This window comes from Buteo buteo, chromosome 11, assembly GCF_964188355.1.
Source record: "Buteo buteo chromosome 11, bButBut1.hap1.1, whole genome shotgun sequence".
In the NCBI taxonomy this organism is placed as follows: Eukaryota; Metazoa; Chordata; class Aves; order Accipitriformes; family Accipitridae; genus Buteo; species Buteo buteo.
Window position 1 is genome coordinate 5,008,826 of NC_134181.1, and position 26,219 is coordinate 5,035,044.

General features: G+C 37.6%; 1 protein-coding gene across 4 annotated transcripts in view; it reads right to left on the reverse strand.

The window, feature by feature from the left end:
- CDH13 (cadherin 13) overlaps positions 1–26,219 on the reverse strand; it is a 518,714-nt gene that overhangs the window by 454,356 nt on the left and 38,139 nt on the right. The window contains exon 1 of one of the 4 annotated variants that reach the window (XM_075039934.1): positions 552–649. The exons of the other annotated variants lie outside the window; for them this stretch is intronic. The gene's annotated coding sequence lies outside the window, so the exon portion shown is untranslated. Of the gene's footprint in view, positions 1–551; positions 650–26,219 lie in introns of those variants that run through there. 4 annotated transcript variants of the gene reach the window in all.

A 26,219-nucleotide genomic window follows, 5' to 3' on the forward strand; every position in this document is an offset into this window, starting at 1 on the left:
ATGGGGCAGGGTGGGCACGTGCAATGTGTGTGTCTATGTTCTATAGCAATTAACTCTGATGAAGAATTACATATTAGCAGCTGTACTGCCAAAGTGATGAAAGAAATCAAAGCAATACAAACATACATAAATACAAGAGAATCCTAATATTTAGTAAGAAATATACACATATCACATTTCAATTATTATCAGTAATAAAAATGAGATTCAGCTATGTAAAAGTCTAATTACATTCTTAATCAAATTAAGAGATATTTAAAAAGGTTACTGGAATACCTTTGAAGTTATGTCAGGAAGAAGAAATAGCATAAGCCCTTTGGTATCACTCTTGGATAAACACCAAAAAAAATTAATACTTTTAGTCAAGAAATAACCTTCCTTTAAGGCCACACTAACATCAAGCAAAAATATAGCCTGTGCTTCTCTTTACACAGACCATCATGAAGGGTTAAATTCTGCCCCCAAACTTTTCCCAAGCAACTAAAGTTTGGGCTCAAAGGTGAAATTAGATGCAGAATTTGTTCCTGCAGTGCAGTCATTTGCTCAATTACCAGCTCAGCAGTAATGCCTCTATGCCACCAACAGACATCAGTGCGCCTTTGTTTTAAGCAGAACAAACATCCAAGGAGACATGCTCCTTGCCCTCAGGAGTTTAAAGTTCTGAAAGACAAGAGACAAGGGACAGAAGAATGACAGGATCACAACTAAGAGCTGTTCCTCCTCCACACATCATCTTTGCAAGTCTATAAAGGTTCAGAAGGCTTAAGTAATTTTGTATTAAGGAAAAAAGTAAACAAAGAACAGCAATTTAAATAAGTTCATAATAAAAGCAGGACACAGCTATATTGCACCTGCAGCTTCTGCATGGATCCATATTGGTCATTAACTGTCAGCATTCAAACACCTGTGACAGCTCAGACATTGCCTAAGTTATTTTCAGAGCTGGTGCAGTCTAAAGAGCATTTTAAATCATTCTTTCACACCACATTTCCTGACTCAATGGCACAGGTGAAAAGAAACCATCTGTCTCTGTCTTTTTTGCATAACCTCATCTGCATGCCATTAATACAATTAATATTATATAGGCATTTATATCAAAGTATTTCCGGTTCTTCTAGCTAGCTACACTCCAATTCATAGACTGCAAGATAATTTCAAACATAAGCGAACCTAAGGTCACTTTAGAAACCAACTAAATGGGGGGGGGGAAAACCAAAACGACATGTTTGTTGTGAAGTGACAGGTCACCTGAATCCTAACAAGATTATATCTACAGCCAGTTACATTTTTTTGTCTGAATATAAGAATCAAATCATTCAAGGGAACATTATAACACTAATGAAAAAAAGATACTATTGAGAATGAAGCCGGTTCTTTTTAATCACGTTTCTACTTTTGGTAGCACCACACATTGAGAGGCAATTAAGTGGCTATAATGTTGTTAGGATTTTTGTTTTGTTTTTGCAATAACACACTTTGCTTCAGAAGCAAATCCAATAAGCCACCTGAAATTATCATTGAAATTGCGTTCGTAACAGTTACTTAAAACTACAGAAACATAATAGTTTCACTAACATCATTTATTTTTTTTGACATCTAGAGGGAACCTTTATTTTCTGCACTTGCACAAGGAGATTGATGTTAGCCTCTGATTAATTCAGAGCATCAGGTTCTCACCCATGCTTGTTAAATGTGCTGCTTCATACACTAGAAAGCAACTCCCCATAAACCTATACTATCCCTTTTCCCCATGATTTTTATGTTGATTTAGCAACAAATATGAGACCAATTTATTGCCTGGGCCACATATACCTACAATACACAGTAGAAATGAGCTGTGATATGTCCCACAGTCCTGGTCTCCTCAGTGTCCTTATCAGGTCTCCTGGAGTGTATAACAGCTCCTATCGAACTCATGTGCCAAAACTTCTTTAAGGAGGAATCCCAAACACACAGAGGGAAGCACAGAGCAGGATTACACCAGGCACCCTCTGGGAACGCAGCTGCCAGGCAGCACCAGATGACTGTACATGCCATAGGGTATAGGCTTAACCAGAATTCATTCAGTTTGTTGCACGTCAGATGTTTTTTTGGTACTTGCAAACTTTCATCTGCGGTTAACAGGTAATCGCCTCCTTCAAGTACTAAATGGACCAGGGACCAGTCACAGGTTAGCTTTCAAACATCAATGGATTTAGTCCAACAAGGCTAAAACCAAGCCTCGCCATTCCATTTAACTTCCTTCACTTCTGTCTTTATAGCCCTCCCTGACACCACCATGATGCTAAAAAATACAACCCAACCCAGAGATCACCAGTGTACTGAAACTATTACCTGTTCCAATTAGTGAATTTAATTCCTTTTTATTTTCCTTCTCTGCATTCCTTACCTTACAGTTACACCGAAAGCTGTTTTGAGAAAGGATCATCTCATTCCATTTGAGCACTATGGTTTTAGCCCATTCAATAACACACACAGCCCATGACACGTAGCAGGCATCAACCTAGCAAACAGCTTCTGCTGCGCAACTGCTTATCTCACGAACAGGGAAAACATCTCACCAGAACAGAACTGAGACTCGCAGCTGACGCGGCAATCAGTGATTCCATGATGAGAGCTTATATCAACCTCAAACCTTTTTCCACTATCAGTTATTTGTAAAAAATTTACTTTTTCCCTAATCACTTTTACAGAACAAACATTCCTTTCGTATTTCCGACAACTATACTCACTTTGGGGAGGGTTTCAGGGTTTTGATGGTCATCCTTCATCATTTTTAACATAAAAATATTAACCGGAGATGAGCAAGAGGAAAACAGCTAACATTTTGCCATCATAACAACTTGCTCAGGGACATGCACTCAGACAAGTTGCAGAAGCATCAGCCACTGCATAGAACTGGAGGCATGGCAGAGCACAGACAAGTTCACAGCTATGCTGGAGCCATTCACGTTTAATGTGGAAGGGTGACAAAATGGAGTGCATAAAGCAGTGTTAGTATTAGCCAATGGCAAATGTATTGCCAGAGATGCGATAATTTTGCAAGCCATTGAGCTACAAGTAGCTTTTTAAAAATTACTATTCTACTGAGAGAATTGCTCAGCTCAGTGAAATTGCCAAAAAAGTTCTAGTTTAAGAAATAAAGTCATATTACTTTTTAGATCACATTTAAATTGCTCTAAAGTGAATAACCTACTAAGGAAGAAAGAACAGTATATGCTGGTCTTAGTGGAACCTGCTGTCAGTTGAAACACCACCTGTGCTACAGTGATAAGCCATTAAGAAGAGAGAACATATCTGCTTGCTGTTTAACCTGACAAATTAATTGAGAAGGTCTATAGTGGACATACCAATACATCGAGTCAGACTAGTTGCTTTATCAGCAACACTACATCCCTCTCATATCAGCTATTTCCAATTGTGAAGGGGTAGAGCCAGGTGAACTGTTTGACTAGGATCCAGGCCACTGCCTGCACTACCCTCATTTCAATAAGGCTGAAAAAGATTAACTGGGTGGATGACATAAGCATGGGCAAGTTCTGTAACCTTCAGAGACAGCAGTTATTAGAGGGGCTTACAAATCAGGGCATGCTATCACTGTAGGAGAGTCAGGAGTAAGAGCTGCACAGTCCCAGCCCCAAACTCCTGAGCTGGACTCAGTTTGGGACATTAGGAATTATCATTTGGAGTCTATTAAAGAACATCTTATAATCACATTTACCATTGGCAGACATTTTTAGCCTTCATAGTTAGCCCAACAACTAAAAAAAATGGCATGTATTAAGGAATCATATTTTAGGTGAAACAAGGTTAAATCTGGTGACAAAAAGTAAGAGAAAGAGCAATTTCCCTTTCATGAACAGTAGATAACATTTAGAGGCAATCAATTTAACTCTGAGCCCTCAAAATCTTGCTCAAGTAACTGTGGTTGGGATAGGAAGTGTCCTTCTGCACATCAGGCTGAAAAGTTCAAATCAGTCTTCTGATGAATAAACTAATCTCTTCAGATATCAGTGGTTTTTATTGATGTTCATTCCACTTTTTTCCACTGTTTGGACTTAAAGGTAATCAGAGTTCATCTTCCTGACTTTCTCACGAGGACTTTTTCCCCAAAAGCTGTTTGTTGTCCTGCCTTTGTTTACACTAATGGCCCTGGCTTTGTCCAACGTACTGAAAAATAACATATAAAGGAGTCTTTGCGTAACCGAGGGTTGAATGCTTGGAAAAGGATGACATGTGCAGCTGGACTGCTAGAGAGAGAAATCTGAAAGGAGGCAGACTTGATGGCCAGCATGTCTACAGTTAATTACATCGCCTAAGGCCAAGATATCCCATCTTCCCATCATTCAGTCTCCCACATAGAAATTTATTCATTTATTTTAAACATAAATCTACTATTCAAGTCGGTCAGGAATACTTGAGTTATAAATGCTGTGAAGTAGCAACTCTGTGTTAAGACTGTCTAGGCACAGAAGAAGAATTAAGACTGTCATCTGAGGTAGAGCTGAAGGAGTTCTCTAAATGCAAATCAATTACAACAACTGCGAGAAGAAATAAGTCTTCAGTCTGCTTGATTTCCTTTTCCTGAATGTTAGGATGACCTATATATAAATGCGTCCAGCAAAGTGGGTACTGTATCCTTGAGGGACATTTTGCCTCTGTCCCAGATCTTTGAGATTACATTTAGCACTCCAGAATAGCTCACAAAGGCATGCACTACTGACTACAAACTGCAAGGCATTCTCTCTTCATTAGCAACGTGATCCTCTCCAGATAGTCAGAGGGGACTATGTTAGTGCACATAGCAATGATCATTTCAGCTAATTAATTTTAGCTTAGATGCTAAAGCTGACAATTTCTAAAGTTGTGCATCTGTGAGTTGGGATGCACTTCCCCAGCAGAGATTCATTTATTCTGAGAAGGCTTAACCCAAAGAGTAAATATCTATTACTTCACTCCCCCTCCCTCCACTAGTACTGTTAAGAGGCATTAAGGTATCACATCACCCATCTCTAGACCCACGGTTATCTCTTGGGTAGTCCCTTGCAATACAGCATCTCCCATCTCCTTACCAAACCTATCAACAGCATGCCTGCAGCCATTCTGAGTCAACAAGGATTATTTTTTTATGTTTTTTTTTTTAGCTCAGGATCAGCCTGCTTAGATGGGATAATTTAAAAACTCATTCGTTATTTTGTGTTTTACTTATCCATGTGAAACATTTCAATCAGCAAGCTAAGTTTTAATGGAAAAGGAAGAGATGGTTCATATCCACGCAGAGTTGTATATGTTACTGCTCTATGTATTTTTCCATTGTTCCTGTAAGAGAGCTAGGGATAAAAATAAGTAATTTGTAACATTAAAATTGATTATAAATTTCATATCCACATAACTGAAAAGTGCTGAATTGTGGCCAGTTCACTACCAGAAGAAAACGTACCTTCCAATACTACAGAGCTCAACCCAATTATTCTTTGTTGGAAGACCAAGCTAAGCAACTGCTTCTATAGCAAGTACTTTCTGACAGTGTTGTTTAGCTATACATTACACTTCTCACTACAAACACTAGTTCTACAAGGCTCCCTCTAGCCACCTTTTTGCCGTGGAGATTCTCTGGCTTTTCCAGGATTTCTCTGCATGCTGCTATAGGAGGTATCTCCCCTTCCAAAGGCCCTTTTGCAGCCTTCTTTTATTTTATAACTCACTTGAAACATTTGGGGATACATTTATTTTTTAATTCTAAGACTGATACAGAAAAAAGGAAATGCTATGTTGACTTATGAAGTTGCAGTCAAAATGATTACAGCTATATGTCCTGTCTCCAAAATACTTTAAAAAGCATCAAAAATTGTGGTGGCTTTGGCTGGGATAGAGTTAGTTTTCTTCACAGTAGCTAGTAATGGGGCTATATTTTGGATTTGTGCTAGAAACAGTGTTGATAATTCAGGGATGTTTTAGTTACGGCTGAGCAGTGCTCACACAGAGCCAAGGCCTTTTCTGCTACTCAGCCCACCCCACCAGTGAGTAGGCTGGGGGGGCACAAGAAGTTGGGAGGGGACACAGCCGGGACAGCTGACCCCAACTGACCCAAGGGATATTCCAGACCATATGACGTCATGTTCAGCATAGAAAGCTGGGGGAAGAAGGAAGGTGATGGCATTTGTCTTCCCAAGTAACCGTTAACACATGATGGAGCCCTGCTTTCCTGGAGATGGCTGAACACCTGCCTCCCCATGGGAAGTGGTGAATGAATTCTTTATTTTGCTTTGCTTGTGTGTACAGCTTTTTCTTTACCTTTAAACTGTCTTGATCTCAACCCATGAGTTCTCACATCTTACTCTTCCAAACATTATTCTGCCATGGGGAGAGTGAGCAAACAGCTGTATGGTGCTTAGTTGCCAGCTGAGGTTAAACCATGACAAAGACACACATTTTTTTAATATTGTGGCTGTTCCCTGCTCCAGAGCCTTGGTCAACTTCAGTCTTCATCTCAAGCTTAATGCAACTAACTCAGATACTTTGAGGTAGCAATTCAACAAAACACACAAGATGCTCACATTTAGACTACAGCCCTTCTCAGATTAACAGAAGGCAAGGAAAGTGACATGCATAACTATTCAGAATCAGTAGGGAATAGGTTAAAGATTAATTCAGTAGATAACTCACTTGTTTGATACATATCCCACCTTCACCATCAATATTTAAATAAAATGGATTACTGCATGTGAAGGTAACAGATAAAATACACTGCCCTGTAAAAGGAAAGTTCTGATCTATAACCATATCTCAGCCTGTTGAAAAACCCACAAGACAAACCAATCACTTACAATTTTAAATGACACCCTCACTACCAAGTAACTTCCTGACCATGACAAAAGATCCACAACCTCAGGTTTATTACAGCTTTCTCCAGGAATCATCCTGTGATGCAAAATAGAGACAATTTTTACACTGCTGAGGCACATTTAGATGCCTTATTTGTGCATGGAATAACCGTGATTGCATTTGTAATTTGGGTAATTGTGCATGCACAACTGGCCAGCTGCATGCAGAATCACCCAATTTGCACATGTTGCCTTAATTGCCACTTGAATTACAACATTTTACAGTTATGTGCATGCAAATATGAGCAGAAAAAGACTCATTTGATAAACAAAGCACTTTGCACTGGTTTTCAGTCCTTCCTAATCAGTCAGAGTACTTGAGGCTGTTTCTGCTGACACTTGAAAAAGTAGATGTATCCTGAATTTGGTAGTGAAGAATGATCTCCCAACCTTGTGTAAGCATGGTTAAGTATTGGAAAACAGAGTAATGCAACATTGCTAGAACTTCAAAGCAAGTCACTTGTCACAGTAGGTAGAGGTAGACCTCTAACAAATATCACTTGCAGCCACTCTGGATGCTGAATATTCACCGATAATGAAAGTAAGTATGTTTATTCCTTTGTAGTTCTATGGAATTTCATCCACTGGTCTCCAAGTAAAACAAATACTAGAGGTCAAAACAATGAAGAAGCACCCAGGAATACCACAGAAGTGAAGTTACTCTAGTTTGCTAAAGTTGTCTGGTTTGGTGGATCTCCATTGTGCTGAAGACTAAACAAGCAGAGCTGGATCTCCTGCTACAGCAAAGAGGTTTGCAACTCAAGAGAAAGATGTGAAGAGTCTTGAGCTTAGCACTTTGAGGCTGTGCCAGTAACATGCAGACTCAATGAGCTACAGTACCCTTAAGACCACCTGTTAAGAGGCATTTCATCAGGATTCACTTCATCTAGCAAAATTAGCTCTAAGATATACTGCACCTGGAATAGGAAATACCAGAATTCAAAAAGATTTCCTGCACAGAACAGAAATGGCCACAAGGAATTAAAGAGAAAAAAAAAGATAATAAAATCAGGCATATGACCTGGTCTTTACAATGGAAATAAGCTATTTCATTGGCTAAACTACCAAAAAGTCAAGAAATTACTATAGTAGCCAATTATTCAATCAGCAACTGTGAAGAAATAAGAAAGGAAAGAGTAAGTGAAGAACTATTGATCAGTATTCCAAACTAGATTAACAAATATACTCCAGGGATTACTTCTTATGCCAATAGCTGCAAAGCAACCTTAAAGCAATAATCATGGACGACCTTGCTGTAATGCAAGATTAAAAGAGTTGGGTTCAGAGGTTCTTCCCTGCCAAGAACTTCAAGTATTAATAAATAACAAAGCTTCTGTTTATCGAGTCATTCATGACTAAGTCATATATATACCTAAGAACAGAATATACAAATATGGCTTTTAGCATGTTGTACATGAGAATTAGTCAAATTTGTTAGGGAAAAACTATAGTTAAACACAAATTTGAGGTAGTAACCACATGTCATAGTAATCTTCAGTCATCTTCTCTGTGCTATAAAATATTAAAATAAAATATAAAATATATCCTGTATTCCATTACTATACCCAACTTGAATTGTACAAACACCTAAGTAGTCACATTTTGAGTATTTGAAAGACTTTTATATACAAGAGATAACACTGGTTTATTTGATGGGGCTTGTTTAAAAGCACTATCTGTCAAGCATCAAAACAGCTTTGTAAACCTCCCCAAGTTGTCATTCTCCACAGTTCATCTTGCATTCATCTATACTATGTGATGAGGCTGATGAGGTCTATTTCTTCAAATACAAAAGTATGACTGGACAGAAGCACCCTGGAGATTACACCGTCCTATCTTCGATAAAGTCACACTTTCTCTTTCATGAAGCAGTCATCTTCGCTGCTTAGAAAAAAGTAAGCCTTCCTGTTTCCAATTTGTTGAAAGACAAATATAGAAAAAAGCTATCAGCATAAGATGATGCTCAGTCTTGGGAGCATGGAGTGACTAAGATAGTTCCCCACCTTGCCAAAGCAGAAAGATTACAGCAGCAGAGCCATTTTTTGCAAAGGCATCTTCACATCAAACGTAGGGAGTGGATACTCTTGCCCATCTCCATGCACTGCACACCTCTGCTTTACATCAGATTCACAGAAGCCTGTGTACAAAGGGCTCTACTTTTGTCACATCGCTTAAAAAAATACTACCTGATGCAGCGTTAAATGCTGACTTCCACCATACTGGAAGTGCAAGAACTGAACTTTCTAGACTTCCTGGACTGTGTGGTTCTCCATGTAGACATTCTCATCCCCGATTGCTTTGCTAAGATGAAAATGTATCTTCCCCTCCCAAAATTCAAGCTCTGAATTGTTTCTATGCATTTTTAGCTTCCAACCCTACATTTGGGATCAGATTTCTTTATTTTTTTTACTCATCTGAAAAAATAAGTTACTTTCCAATAAACAGTATTGAATTTATTTAGAAAATGCATTTCAAGTATCAGTACAGGTAGAGCAAGAAACAATGCTGGAAACAAGAGTCACATTCTGAAGTTAGTTCCAGCCAGACCATCTGTCTCCATAACACATGGTTAATAATGTTTAAATTTATGAGGATCATCTAGTTTTTCATTCAGGTCTTTCTTTTTCCACATAGGCTAAGTCTCTGCAGAATCTGGAAGTCTTCTCAATTTATGAATTTATTCTCATAATATTTCATTGCAGCTAGGAAGTAGATTTGACACTTTGTTTAAAAGAGAAGGAAAAAAGGGAAAACAGGAACACAGATCTTCATGGCCTAGTCTAGACTGACAGAGGAAGTCCTACCAGATGTGATATATTTCTGTCACAAGTAACAGTCTAAATAAACTTGGATTGTCAACCCAATAACCTCAAAGCAGACTATTCCCTAAAAAAAAGCTCTTCACTCTGTGGCAAATGATACAAAGACTGTCTTCACAGAACTAGTCTTACCTCTCACTTGGTTACATCTCTCCTAAATCATTCATATTACTTTAATGCTGCTTACCACCGTAATTACAATAGCAAACCTGCACTCCCTTCTGCATATGCTTTCCAGGAAAACATGAGGCACATAATAAGTGCTAATTGATAAGCTAGTGAGGTCAGATACACGAAAGCTGTCATTGCTAATTCACACCTAGTAACGCAAGTTCTCAACACACTAAGGAAAGAAGGATGAAACTTTGATTTCCTCAATACCATTGGACATAAACTACACTTTCCTACACTTTACAAGCAATTAATAGACACTGACAGATTTAAGCAAGTATAAAGATATTACACAGTATAAGAATTTTAAAATAATCATTTTATAGAGCCATATAGTTTAGTCCCCATGAGACACATAATTCTATCTTTATTCCTTATGTATTACACACAGGTAGTTGAAGAACAAAGTTTCAGGCTCTAGCAGTCATCTACCAAAAAATATGGGATACTCAGCCAAACACATATTATTCAATTCTAAACAAAAAATGTTTCGTACTTAAAACTTCCCACATGAAAAAAAATTAAACCAAGATTCCATACACTTGAAATAATCTCATCCAAACTGTGGTTTCTTCCCGTCTCTTGTATTTCTCAGGTTTTGTTTAGCTTTGTTTTAAACACGAGTTTTTTCCTGCTGAGTCATGGTACATAGATGCATTTCATTAGTGTTACTAATAGCCATCTGAACAAATAACCCTCTTTATTGTTTGGTAAAGCTAGGGCCCAATAGGGACACAGCAAGTTTCAGCCCATGATAGGGTTGGGTGTGTATCTCCGAAGGTTATAGCTATACTCTTCAGCTTCTTGAATAAAAATACTTAAGTCAGTTGCAGTTCCAGGAAGCTTAGTAAATTCCTTGTGGCATGGGTAAAAAAAACATAGACAAAGATTGTTTCTTTTTAAATGTACAAATCTTAGTTTAAAATTATAAACTACATTCTAGATATCTATGCAGACAAGGAGTAAGGGAGCAAGGATTCTTGATAAAACAAAGTGAGCTTGTCAAACACACTACTTGCCATATTGCATCCTACTACTGTGGGGGTGAAGCACAAAATCTCCCACGTTTTTATATTCAAGCACATCTATAGATAAAGGGAGAACTATCAAACTACAATTTATGAATAAGAAGAATCCAGCAGTACCAAATGGAATTCTTCATCAATCATGGCAAATGGGTGAGGAAAATAATAATTTGACCAAAACCCAAAGTATCTCAATTATATCAGTCACAGAACTAAAGCTCCTGTAAACTCCAGAATGCCACTATTCATAACCCCAATACTCCCTTCTTATAAAGTGCAGAGACCTCTACAAATTTTCAACTATTCCAAAGAATTGCAGTAAGAAACAAAAAGGCCCTTTAGTTGAAAAACAACATTTAGATGGGGACAGACCCTTTATTTCCTTGAGTTTCAATGCTTCCAAAGTGAGATAACCCACCAGTGCACACTGCAGACCTCCAAAACACTCACCACCTCTGGTGATGTGCATCAGTCCAGGTTAATGTCAGCAGGATGCCGACCACCCTTCCTCTAGGATATCGCACCATTTTATACAAAAAAGCACTGTAAAAAAAAAGTTATTCTGCTCTTCAGGAGGTCTTCATTTAAAGCCATAAAATATACATGCATATTTTTGAATTATCTATGAGTGAAAAAGGATTTCATAAGTGTACTTTCTAATTTCTGTTTTTAGAAAACCACTACAAAACCTAGGTACATATAAGTTTCCTACTACGACTTTCCACAATTTGGCTTTCACTGCTAAAACTTACTGTGCTGCTACAAATCTGACACCCACAGGAATAAAAATCTAAATTAAATATTAGGCATTTTTACCAACGTGATTTAGAAGTGCACTAACAATTTCTTAAAAGGAAGGCTTTATCCTGTATAGAATATGAGCCACTTTCGATTATGCTGTACAATTGCTGTCCACCAAGTTTGCAATTACTAGCTTTACACATGGTGAGGAGGGGACACGCATGTAACTGTCACTTAGAATTTATTACAATGTCCTGAAATTAAGTCAATCAATTTATTTTTAATGGACTCCTAAAAGAATTTTTAAGTACATTCCTTAGACTTATTGTAGTTCACCAACACTTTCTTTCAACATATGATGGATAGTTTCCATTTTAAAATATGACATTTGTTGTAATATAGTTTAAATTACTTTTCTTCCTGGAGCATGTGTTATTCAGAGTTACCATTATGCAGTAAGAAATTGTACATTATGTTGCTGCTTTATCTCCTTTTATGGCTCATGTTACAGTTGCATCCATTCAGGTACAATTACATTGGGGGAAAATGATTTAACATTTATATTAAGAACAGTCCTGTTCAGCAAATTTATTTTAGCTTTCAGTTAATTACTAAAGAGTAGTGAGAATAACCCAAGCCAGCTACAGTATGTAGACTTTTTAATTAAGTAAATAAAACATATTTGCCCCAATACATGTACTCACAGTAAAACAGATTCATGGCACTGTATTTATAGGCAAAGTTATAGTAACCTTCGTGTATTACATAACTTAATTGTAACATAGGTTAAAGAAATTTTTCCCTAAAGGCTTAGCTTTTAGTATTAGTTTACTTTGTGTCTCAATTCTCTCAAGTTTCATCAAGGAGAGTTTCACAAGCTGCGTTTTGTTGGAAAAAAATAATCATGGTATATGTATGTAAGTAATATATGAATAAAGAGCACCAAGTTTCTCAGATCCTAGGCACCGTATATCATATAGGACCCCAAATAGCATAATTAATATCTGTTCAGAATTAAATTGTTTCTCTCTTCTGCTTCCAATGTAAATCCAAGGCATTCCCCCCCATAAGTTATTATATCTATGGATACAAACAATAAAAAGTTATGCTGTAAATTAGAATCTGTTTTGTTCCCATTGCCAGTAAGACAGTGAAACAATATTTTTATATATACAGAGTGTAACCTGTTGGATAAGTACAAAGACATTTTAATCAGGATATAATAGGTATTCTTATTCTGTTCATTAAGATAAAGAAGTGTTTGGCAGGCAAATGTTTCATTAGGTTGTAATTTGCTTTGATATGCAAATTAAGATGTAATTAGTTTTGAATTTCTGAAGAGGTAAAAAATACATCTAGCACACAGCCTCATGTGCTGAACAATGAAAGTTCAAGTAGCTACCTTTCTTCCCCCCCAAATTAAACCTCCAAAACCCTACTTCATCCTCTCGTATATACTCTTAAAACCAAGAGCCTTCCACACCTTTCCCTCAGATGTTTTAGGTTCTTAAAAATTTACTTAAAAACATAGTTACCTAGGAGGATATCTGTCAAAGTTGCAATTTTTTTTCCTGCTTCAACTCTATTCTGCAATATTAGAAACGGTGAGACATAATGAAAAGCTGTTGTAAATAAACATGGCTACAATATCAGTAGGACAGCTATATCAATTTACACCAGCTGTGAACCTGATGTACATACTGTGAAAAGAGCTTGAGGTTAAGTAGGGTTGTGTATTTGAAATGAGAGAATTAAGCATAAGACACAGAGGTATTGAGTTATTAACAAGCAGCTAAGGAAAACACCATTAATTCTATACTTGCCTTGTTAAAAATACGAGTTAAAGTATGGAGTTAAAATTTAAAATAATCTATTTGGCTCAGCTCACTACAACAGATCAGTAGAAATTAGCATGCTAAACTATGAAACAAGCCAAAACAGTACAGGTCTTGGGAGTTTCTGCACATGTTAAATTGTCACACTTGACATCAAGTGCTCAGTCCATGGCAATGTCAGGAACTAAAAATAGAGCTTGATCCAGTGATAACATCACCCAACAGCAGCAGTACCACATAGCAACCCCTCCTTGTAGCAACACTTACAGAGACTAAGCAGTGCTGTTTGATAAATCAGTCTCTTTGGCACTCTGGTGGGTCAGGAGAGCCACAATCAAATCCCTGGCAATGTTTCTCAGTACAAATATGCCTAAGGATTGGAAGTCACCCTGGAGTCTGCCAGGCTGCACACGTTCCATACAACAGCTGCTTATCCCTCTAATACATCACAAATTACAAGCAGCCACTTAGCTACAATTAGGGCCTGTTAGCGTTCCATCTTTTGAAAGACATTTTGGTAGAATAAACTAACTTTTTCTGTTCATCTAGCCAGAAGCTTGGAAACACGATCGCTATGAAAGGTTAAAATATTTGAGTTCAAGATCTCCAGTATCTTCTATAGTGAGCCAAACAGTGATTGAACTGTTACCAGTTTCATCAATATTGTTGAGGGTTTCCTGATTTTAAGAAAACCCATATATTTTGTTAGTGTTTTACAAAAGTATCATTAAGAAAGTTTAAAATTTTAATGTAAGAACTTTGTCAAAAAGAAGTTGGGAGGGAATACTCCTTTTTACTTTTTTTATTCAGGTCTGCATCAATTAATGAGTGTCTCAATCATTTCAGTGTCTCAATGCATTAATTTTCAACAATGGATGGGAAAAAGAAAATAACTAAAAAGTTGGCTATAATGCCAGTAGAAACATAGCACAAACCCTCCAAATTTTATATAAGATACATATTACTAGATGGATTTATTTTCATACCAAGCCAGACTGAAAGTCATCTAAAATACTTTACACAGAGAAACCAAGAGTTTGACCAGCTCCATCCTTATTATTTGTGGAAGTGAGGAGACTGACTGCGTTTCTTCTGTCCTCAGAAAGGTTTACATAACTGAATAACATGGTGGAATGAATGTATAACTCTGTATTCTCATTCAAATACTCCTAGCCAGTGTAAAGGTTGCTGATGCTGTCCTGCTAAGCCATCTATGTGCCACTCCAGCAAAGCAATCATTTTACTTCAGCATGAGTTGTCTCTGCAGGACTTTTGGGCATTTACAGTAACACACTTGCTATTTGTTAAGGTCGGCAACAGTATTAAAAAGTTAAGCCTGTACATCAGATGAGCTCTGTCAGGCTGTCAGATGACAGACATGCATTTGTGATTTTTGACTCAGAGGACTTTAACATTGCCCTTGCTCAAACAGGTTGATTGGACGGCACCACGAGCGGAATGCAATTAACAAGAACAACATAGTTTACCACATAACCACCAGTGGCATTAGCATGTATTTAATCAACTTTATCCACTGTTCCTACTTCATGATCTGTTAAAACAGGGAACTTCAGAGATCACAAAAATAGCCCAAGCTAGATAGAAAACATCCAGAAATCCAGAGGAAGTGAGGAGGGACACAACAAGGAGGAACCCTCCCAGAGGCCAGGCTTCTGCTCAGGTTTTACTGCTAGGATAGATCTGTTGATCTTTCAAGAGTTAGGAAGGGAGTAGAAAATTATTTAGTAGTGAAACAGCAAGTCTGAATTTGAAAAAGGTGAAGAAGGGTGATAAAAGAGGGTATTAGCCCATAAGATTGAGAAGTGTCTGTTAATTCTAGATGAGAAATTTGGCTTAACCTACTCAGAAAGAGTAATTGCAAGCATGCAGGAACACCAGTTCAGACTGTGCATTCCAAGATGTTTGAGATGTGTATGTGCTTAGCCCATCATGACTGCAGTTTAGTTCTTGGCTGATGCATTAACATTTACAAGTTTCTTGCATTCACTTCCACCTGAAAAGCAGAACATGCCATAAGTCTGCCTAGTATACTTGTATACTTTCACATGACAGCTTCAAACAGATGTCACTGGAGAGTAACAAAAATGTTCTTTGGATGTAATCAGTACAATAATGGCTTTCAAATGCATTAGTGGCACTTACAGATCATCTACAGCTTTTTGTCTTTAAGATAAATCATTCTTCAGAATACATGCATCTTTTATCCCACAAGTATAAAGTGTTGAGATCTATCGTACTAAGAATTTACTATATACTTGCAAACAAGAGTACAACATTCCAAAAACAAGAGTTTACAGGGATCTTTCATCCTGACACTACATACTGCATAGCATAGCATTTAGTTCCCTCTGTCTTTATTTTCACTATCTGAAATAGGAAGATGACATGGATTTAATGAATTTACATACTTTTTTTTCAAGACACAACCCAAGAGAAGGCAGCTGAAATTGAAAAACTTCAAGTTTTGGCAATGGAAATTAGGAGACATTCACAGGAGATAAGGAATGATTGATACTGATCTACCAAGATTTACAAGTGTGATTTGTCATGTTCTGAACGGGTCTGATTTTATGCCTGTCAAACTCAAGAGAAATACTCCCCTGAACTCCACTATGCTTAGGTGCAAGCCCTTAATCTATAATCTTAACAAGATCTACAGGCTAGAATTTCAAGCTAGAAGTGCTTGACTGGAAATGGGATCACAGTTTGAGTGAGTTGCTCCCCAGCTTTCCAAAATATACAGTGGCTAGACCATCAGTGCAGTCTTTAGAAAGACATTGAATATTGATTTAAAGATAAGCTGTATTTCAGTCACAAGATCTTTGAGACAGCCATTCAGATCTGTAGACATATGACAGAGGGTCCCCAACTGCAACAGTTCATTCTACTCTGAAAACCCCTTGAGGCCAGGACTAAAATAAAAGATTGATTGAACTTCTTAGCTGTTACACAAGAAAAAAAATCAAATCAGCATTGTCATTAGGTGTTTGGTTTGGTGTAAGGGAGCACAGATGAATCTCTCATTTGCAAGGGGAAGAACTGCATGAAACCAGTGGGCAGGTACTAGTAGCGTGCATGCAGGATGACATCCGAGGTGTTAACTTTCGTTTGCTTAAAACAAACAGCACCAAAGCCCTATCACAGTGACATCTTAGAAGCTATGCCAACAGTCTAGAATAAAAATAAAATTGTTTCTTCTGTGGCACTTTCCCTTTGATAATCTTCAAGTGCATTGCAAACATGAATTAATCAGTTCTTAAATCACTTGGAGCACAAAAAGATGGCTTCAACTGTCTTACAGACAGTGGAAACAAGATAAAAGTTATGACTGTGCTGTAGAAGTCATAAGCAGCTAATGTAACACTATATTATCCCATGTTTGAATGGAAGAGCTTTGTGATAGTCTACAAGAAATTAAGGAACAACATATTAAAGGATGCCGTTTAAAAGGTCATTCTGCATTAGCCTACATCTTGTATTTATTATCAGCCTAATTCTGCTACAACAGAAACATTTAGGAGCTTTATTATAGGCTTACACAGTTGCACAGGAAGACCAGTAATGCATGCTTTCTGCAATGTCACCCTCAGTCTTTTGCTCAAGTTTATCATAAACTGCTGTATGGAGATTCTCATTCTCTGGTGACTAGTTTTATTATCATTTCAAAGTACCCATACAACAGTAAGGCTTTACAACAGTATAGCTTTAAACTAATTTCTGTAGAGCAAGTGATCTACTTAACTATGTGATGAATTCTTAGTTTCATAGCAATAATGTCAGTAGCAATAATGTTATTTTTTGCTGTGTTACCTTGGCAAACAAGTTTTAGCTTTAATGCAGCTGGTCAAGCCCATGAACTTTTTTCATACACAGAATCATTTTAGTACGTATTCACAAAAAGGTATGTCAAACATTTAATTGATAACAATTTAGCTTTCCTTTTAAGAGTTTTTGTAAGAGAAGCAGTACTGCAGACAGTTGTAGACCAAGTCTTGAAGTGTAATTCAGACAACCACGATTTGTGATATGAAACTGCACAATTTAAGTTGCAGATGTGATCCACTTAGCATAGCAATGTTAACTGCTGTTAAGAGAATTTTAAAAAAATTTTGCAATATTAGCTTTCAATAACCCCACATATAATATTCGTATTGGTACATTCTTATTACTAAACTTCTTTTGAATATGTACACTAAACCATGAATTTATACTTTTTTTTAAAGTCAAGTTTCTCATTTCTACTGAAAATATGCATCTTAATTGTTTTTGTTGTTCATAATAATAGGAGGCATAAAGCTTCGCTTTATATAATAAGCGGAAAAGGCACATCTAAAAAGGAGAAGCATACAAATTTAATAGCGTGCTCTAATTTACTTTAAACTTGCAGCACAACATAATTCTAAAGGAAAACAGATCCCAATGAGTTTTCAAGCATCCTCAGTCAGCAGGTGAGTATGGGCAGATGTGATAGTTTCTACCTCATCCCCTGAGGTCTTTAAAGGAAGGATCAATGTCTTTATAAAAAATCTAGACGAGACAGCAACTTGACACCAAGATGAAAATATGGAACTCCCAGGGTCATTTAACCAGAAGTTTGCCTCCATGCAATTGTTCGCAGAAAATCCTTTACATACACAACTTTAACGCCTCACCATCAGTCTCCCATGAGTGTACATTAGAAAGTGTTTCAGCTGGTTGCTGGGACAACAGAAAGATGCAACAAGCCCCTCTTTATTCTTTTATAGGCTGCTATGAAAAAAGGTTTATAAATATCATTGACCTGAAAGTTTTAACTACATGCAAACCGATGAACTGAAATTTTAACTGTAGTCACCTTGACAAAATGGAAAAATATGTATATGCAAGTCATATGATCCTAGTAGTTACTATGTTCTCTGCTCACACAGTATTAATATATAATGAAAAGAATGTTCTGCCTTATTGATCTTCAGACCACAGCTAAGAACTCTAATGCTTAAGGCATACCAAAGATGTTTCACTCTTTTCCTCATTCTCTTTTTTTTTTGTTACATTATGCTAACCCCTGCAAAGTGTTTTTTATTACTTGATATGTTGTTGGGCTTCTCACCTTGAAATTGTTGACAGGAGAATAGAATGCTCTGTGTTGTATTTTTAATCTCTATTCAAATATACATCTTGCTGTTTTTCACCCTGTCACGTTAATCCCTTGGAAGTATCATAAAATAACAGCGAGGTATAAAACTGTAGAACCGCTCAGTATGGGACAGAGCTCAAACGTGCTGAGCATCTGCACAGAAGGTTTGTCTCTCCCTCAGAATGGGGAAAGAATTCCTTTGGGCTTTTTGTTTGTCATCTTAAACTGAAAGCTGTCTCAAGGATAAGGTAACTTGAATTAGAAAGCCTTGCAAATGAAGCAGCCTGCCTTTGTGCTTTCTAGGATCAAGTGGTGTTTTTTGTTTGCTTGCTTTTATTTTGTTTCTTTACTCACTTCACAGCTATTGCTCGCTAGGATTTTAATTATAAGCTGTACAGAGTCTAATATTCCTTTTTCTCCCCTTTTGCTACCTCTCTGTCATGTTCTGAAATGTTCATAACCATCTTATTACAAAAGATACTACAAAAAAGCCTTTGAAAGTGCTGGCACATAGAACAGATTATATCACAGGGCAGCAATCAGCTGTTCTATTCCCACAAGCATACATTCAGAAGATCAAAGGAAGCATTAAGATTGTGATCCCTCCATGGATCCATAGAAAGGAGCAGATGAAGGTCACTCTTTCACGAAAGATGTACAGGACACTACCACCCTAATTCATTCAAATCACATATACAATTCACTGTCAGGACCTCCTTGCTGCAAAGCAAGGAGATTCTTCTAAGATTTGAGGGGCATTGTGCCTTTTGATACACCAGGTTTGAAGGGCAACTAAAGTAACTCCTGTAGAAGAAAAGTAATTGCTTAGGTTTCCACAGCCACTTTTGCCCTTTTATAAAATACAGAGAATATGCTTAGATGTTTCAAAGACATATTAATCAAGGTTTCAGAAACTAGAAATCAGGAAACACAGAAAGATACTTTAGATTCTTGTTTAAGATTGTTCACCACTGATACTACATTATTTATTTATTTTTGTTCATGTTATTTTAAGCTAGATGCAATCTATGCCAAAAATACAACCTGTAACTTCAAAACAATATACGTTAAAAGGGACTCTTGAAATTGTAATGAACTTCCCCTCTCTCTTCCTGACACTCTACCGCAGTCAGGTTCACAGGAAAAAGGGAACAAGCCACAGATTTCTCTGCCACATAACAGCCATGGCAGAGAACCAGATTAAGCAGCCATATGACAAAAAAAAAAAAGTCCTCTTCTAGAAATATCAGAATTCCTGTCACACAGTATCAGCCTTGACCTGAGGCTTTGTGACAATGAGATGTCATACATCACCTGGACTTAAATTCCACTGGAACAGTTTCCTATTGACTAACATGAAAGCTTCAGTAAAACCAGTTTTAACACAATACTAATTTCAACGTCCTTTGAATCAGGACCTAGATTTTTGTAATGGTTGAATGAATCCTGGAGCCATTGTCTCCATTTGAAGCTGATGCTAACAAAAGAAGTTGAACTATTCGAACAGATTCTCTACTTGATTTTCACTACAGGCAGTCACTCTGTTCCTCTCCAAGGAAGAGCAGTAGGATAAAATTGAAATTGAATTAATAGCAGGTATTATGTGCTAATGCCATCATACTGATATTAACTGGACACTGAGTATAGGAATACATTTTATGTTAGGTTTTAATCCATTCCCATGAGACATTTTAATGCTTCATTCTGTCATTTGCTGGCATAATATTTGCATGTATTCACATTCAGTATAATACAGTCAAACACTGAAATCTATAGAGAACTTGACAGTCTAAGGGTTAAAAAAAATAATTAAGGTACAAGCATTAAACTTCTATTTCTTGCATTTAAGTTTTTCTACAGGAGATAATTAGCTGAGTTTCTGGAATAAAAGAATGTTAGTGTTTCTACTGACACTTAACAATTGGCTCACAACATGAAAAATGATAGGCCGAGTTTGGCTCAATTTGGCTTCAATTCCTCAGTGAGCCAAGCTTTTTTCTATGGCATCTAAGTTCAGGGAAGAAATGTTTTGGAGTACATGTTTTGAGTGAACCCACAGGCAAGATCATGGGGATGCTCCAGGTAGGTTATACCCATCTGATTAACCATTCATATCTATCACATAACATGCCCTTTGAATGATTTACAGCTGTTAAAACTCATCCTTTCTGTGCAAATATGCTGATTTGATTAAGGTTTTGTCAGAAAAACATTCCTCAGCTGTACATCTTGAGCAGGTACAGATAGGCACGCTCCCAGGCAGCCAACAAATCAATGGTCAGAGCAGACCAGTTAAAGCACTTCTAGTTTTCTTTTCCTACTGGCTATTCAAGACTGCCTATATTGATGGTTTAAGAAACAAATCCAAAGAGCTTTATAAGAATTTGGGGTCATAACAGTATGCTAAAGGAAAACCATTAAAAACTCAAGCATTTTCATGAGAAAATTATTTCCATGAAAACACGTTAAGAGTATTTTGACCTGAACTTTACAACTTGTGATCAAGTGCTTTTGCTGAATCTTGTGAGAAGTTACACTTCCCACTGCTAACCGTTATAAGATCTTAAAATACGCTTGTTTTATTTAACCCTTCAGGTTAAACATGCATCACGAACACAGAAGTTAAAGATTAGGACTCCATTTAAACCTGCCATCTCTTCTGTTTAGTAAATAAAATATTCATTGCTGTCTTAGTTATAACTATGTTCCCATTCCCATGCAGGTAAAAATATTTATGGTTTTACAAATATGTTGCACTGTCAGTTCTGTTCATTACTATATCAAGCATGGACAATGCATTAAGATTGTATAGGATGAACACCTACAGAAATTTAAAAAGACAAATTCAGGCAATACAACAGAATTCAAGTTGCATTCAGAATGGCATTTAGAAGGCTCAGTTCCCCACCCCAGATAAATATTTCAGTTACCAAAGGACCTATGATCTTCCTAAAGCTGGAATCTTACTTTGAAATGCTGGTGGTCAGTCAAGAACAAGCTTTGTTCTAATTGTCCATTAAAATTACTACTTCTATTTTGTTACAGTAGAGATATTGTAAGAGAACCTTTAATTCCAGATAGCCAGTCTGAATGATCTGAGGAATATTTTCTGTTGAAAGCATGCCCTAGTGAATTGTCATTCACTTATGTTCTTCTGTTCTCAAGCTTTAATGTCACTTTGCAGTTGTCTTATACCCATAGTCTCTTTTGGAGAAAACAGAAAAAATGGATGAAAATAACACTAGAGCAAAGAATGTGCATTCAGGAGGTTATGGAAGAGTTTTAGGAGGAAAACAAGAGTTGCTAGACTGGTTTTCATTGCCACAAGAGTCAGAGAGGCTTATTTACTTATCCCAGTATGTACCTGAAGCAGGAAAAAAGTGTAACAGTTCTTTGCTCATCTTCTATGATGCAAACCAGCTTTGGTCGTCTATTTGGTGAGAGTGATTTGCTTTTTAAGTGTGGTTTCCATTGTCCTTTTATTTTAGCACTCTGCAAAGATACAGTAGTTTCTGAGGAGACAGACACGGGGTACACTCCAGTAGAATACCAGGTTAGGACTATGCTATGCAATGGTGCTACTGTGTCTTCTCACAGCAAGAAAGGTTTGTTGTCCACAGTTTCCACATTTCCAAAACCTTCTGGGCATTTCAGATTCTTCCTAATTTAAGTAAGGAAGCCTCAGTTTCCTATCTAGAAAGACCTAATTACATTTTGAGTGTTCATCACTAAAAATAGCTGGCAGCTTTTAACATGAGTCCAATTCAGTCAATTTTAGGAAGTTTTTTTCACCCTCCCATTCTCACCACCCAAACCTAAGGCAACTCAGCTAGCCGACAAAGCAAAGCAAACGCTATTTCCATAGGACCAGGAGCAAACTAGGAATGAAATGAAGTATTCATAATTATTTTTCCTCTATTTCACACGCAGCTGCTTCAAAGCTTCTGAGCAGTGTAGGCTGATCTGAATCTTGGCATCCCAAAGATGGATTATCAACCTACCTGGAATAACAAGCCTGGAAAAGAGCTCTGCAGAGCTGCAGTTTCAAACCTTGCTCCAGGCAGGGGAAGAGGGGGCCAGAGAAAGAAGGAACCAGTCCCTACAAAACGAGGTGGCACTGCACATGTCCCTGCCTGCCTCTCAGGGGTAGTAGCTGTGAGAGCCACTAGCAGCTCTGCAGAAAGCAGATCAGGCTCTTCAGAGAGCTCAGGAACCCTGTTCTCACCTGCCCTAGCTCAAAGCAGGAGCAGAGTCTGAGTCATCCCTTTGCAGAGTCTTTTTTCCACCACAGTCCTCTAACATCACAGTCAATTGCCTACTTATTCTCAAGGATAGCTCCAATTCTGGCCCTAAGCAGAGGGTCACACCTTATGCAGGAGGGACTGCGAAGAAACTATCCAAACCTGGAGACAAAGTGTTTGGAAAAAGATATCCTTGTTCATCTATTTCATTAAAGGTGTTTCTCACTCTTCAGAATTATTTTGTACTCAATGATGCATCTTTTAAATTACAGCAGCAATGGACATTAATTCTTGCAGCTCTATAAAACAAGATTTGTCTGTGTGTGTCCCCAGACTGATTTGTACAATAGTGTGTAAAAAGCTCTTCAGAATGAACATGGGTGCCTGTAGTGCAAAAGGCAACTCAAAAAGTGAGCCTTGAATTGGTATTCAGACTTACTGTAGAAAGCGTTGCCAGGAATAGACAAAACAGCATCTATGCTAAGAATACATAATACAAAGAATATTACATAAAAAAGACTTTTAAAATAAAATTCAGTTTAACCATTTCTGACTGAAAAGAATGAAAACTACAAAGTTTTCTGGAATTATAGGGAAAGAACACATTCCAGGTAGTTATAGCTTTTTGTCAGTTGCAATCCTAGGTAAATTTACTGTAGTATAGAACTAACATACTCTATTCCTGTCCTTCAACCAAAAGCTTAGAGCTTTTTGTGTCATATACCATGTGTGATGAAGGCACATATTGTTAGCTTCAAGTGATCAAATAAGTTTAACAAAACAAGTTTTCTATTGTCAGAATGTGCTCTTACAGTCATCGTAAACTTGAGATTTTTGCTTAACTGCTGAAGGAATACAAAGAATAGAGAAACTAGCAACACACCATGAAGAGGGAAATTAGGAAACCTAAAGGGGTGCCACAATGCATAGGGATCTAAAAAATGTACTGATGTACAGGAAATTCATAGGACTAACTCCCATTAGCACTAATTGAATTTACGCATTCCAACTCCCATTAGCATTAGTACAAGTCATCCCCTGACTCTGGAAGGCAAGTAGACCCTATGAAGTGGAGAGCAGAAATAAAACTTGAGGCAGAGACAACAGTGAGAAAACTGAAAGCCTATCTCAAACTCCAAATTAATCTGCTGAACAAAAGCAGAAAATGAGAACAAGAGAGGGCGCAAACAGAAGTTTCACGTTAGCACATAAAATCTCAACTACTTTTTCCTACTCAACTGTTTGACAAGCTTTGAAATAGGCTGGGTAACTACAAACATGAGAATCAATGAAAATGTAGCCAAAGAGAAAATACACCACTATGTTGTCTTTTTCAAGAGGCATCTAAACACTTCTGATCTACTCGTACTCCAAAAAGAAAGGACTGTGGATGTATGTTTTGATTTTCAAAAGCACCACAGTGATACATGCACAAACTGCATTATATTTTAAATTGCTGAATACCATAAGCATGTGAAATTTCTGATTGCTCTAAACTGAGTACAGGTACAGGCAGGTCAAAGCTATACATTTCTCTGAAGTTCACCTTTGTTATTTTTAATAAGGCTAAGCCTGGAGAGCTGTTCTTACGCTTATTTCCCTTCACACCTGCCCTGGTTTCAGCTGGGATAGAGTTAATTTTCTTTCTAGTAGCTGGTATACTGTTATGGTTTGGATTCAGTATGAGAAGAACATTGATAAGACTGATGTTTTCAGTTGTTGCCAAGTAGTGTTTATACCAAGTCAAGGATTTTTCAGCTTCTCATGCCCAGCCAGCAAGAAGGCTGGAGGGGCACAAGGAGTTGGGAGGGGACACAGCCAGGGCAGCCGACCCAAACTGGCCAAAGGGGTATTCCAGACCATGTGACATCATGCCCAGTATATAAACTGGGGGGAGCTGGCCAGGGTGGGGGGAGCTGGGGCAGATCACTGCTTGGGAACTAAATGGGCATTGGTCAGCAAGTGGTGAGCAATTGCATTGTGCATCACTTGGTTAGTATATTCCAATTCTTTCATTATTATTATTATAGTCATTTTATTATTATCATTATTATTTTCTTCTTTTCCATCCTATTAAACTGTCTTTATCTCAACCCATGAGTTTTACTTTTTTTCCCCCAATTCTCTCCCCCATCCCACTTGGGGCACAGGAGAGTGAGCAAGCAGCTGTGTGGTGCTTAGCTGCTGGCTGGGGTTAAACCATGACAACACCCAAGAAATATTAGCACCATGAGTAACAGTGACCAGAACAAATAAAACTCTGCTAATTTAAAATTAGAGTAAGTCAGCAAAAGAAACCCTGTGTGTCTGTAAAACTCCAGTATCTGTCATTACTGATGACTCAGCAGAATATGTATGCTTTCACTGTAAAGCCCTAAGATTTTGCAAGTTAGTCCATACGGAGGCTTTACAGAAACAGTTTCACATTACCTATTACAAACAGGGATAAAGAGAAGCAGGTAAGAGACCACACAATAGCAAAGATGCTGGTAGAATTTGTTTATAACAGCTATAAACTACATGGGGAAAACATTTGCCCTTCTACATCAGCAAAAGACAATTTTCAAGCAAGATAATGTAGGTGTCATAATAAATCACACGGTGCTATTCACATATTAATCATTTCACAGAACATGCCCTAGCATTCTGCTTTGCCTGTTGTAATGGTAGGAATAACCTTCTGAGGGTGACTGTGCCTTTCTTTGCAAGAGATTCAGTAGACTACCAAATTGACAAACATTTTGCTCTATGTACTGATGGTCACGGTATGATAACTGCTGAATATACACTTTAATAACGTGCCCAAAGCAGAGCATAGGTGGTAACAATGGCCAGATCTAAAGCAATTCCTAGCTTGTTGAAAATATGAAAGTAATTTTTGCATTCAGCCCTTGGGAATGGTGATCAGGATGCTCTACCACCTTTCAGAGAAAGGTGGATCCCATTTAGAATTTGATAATATGGCTGTTGCAGTTGCTACTGGACTTCAGTATTTCAGTTCAAGTGACATACTCATGGTTTTGAAGAGAAAACCTACTCAAGGTTCATTTCCCAATGCTAGAAGAAAAATTTCACATGTGATGCCTATGCGCTAATCATAACAGAAATAGCTTTAGGTTTACCGCTTTTGGCACATTCCCTCTGGCTTTACATGACATCTTTATGCAAGATTTCAGTGAGATTTCCAGAAGACTGTACATGCTAATGGGAAAAGGGCCAGTATTCTGCATGCGTAAAACTCAATTCCTGCAAGCACATAACTGCCTAGGCCCAAAGAAACAGCTTGCTTTCTGTGTTGGGGGAATCTGCCCAGTGCAACAGCACATGGGAAGATATGTTATAAAACCTGCCATCCCCTTCTCACAC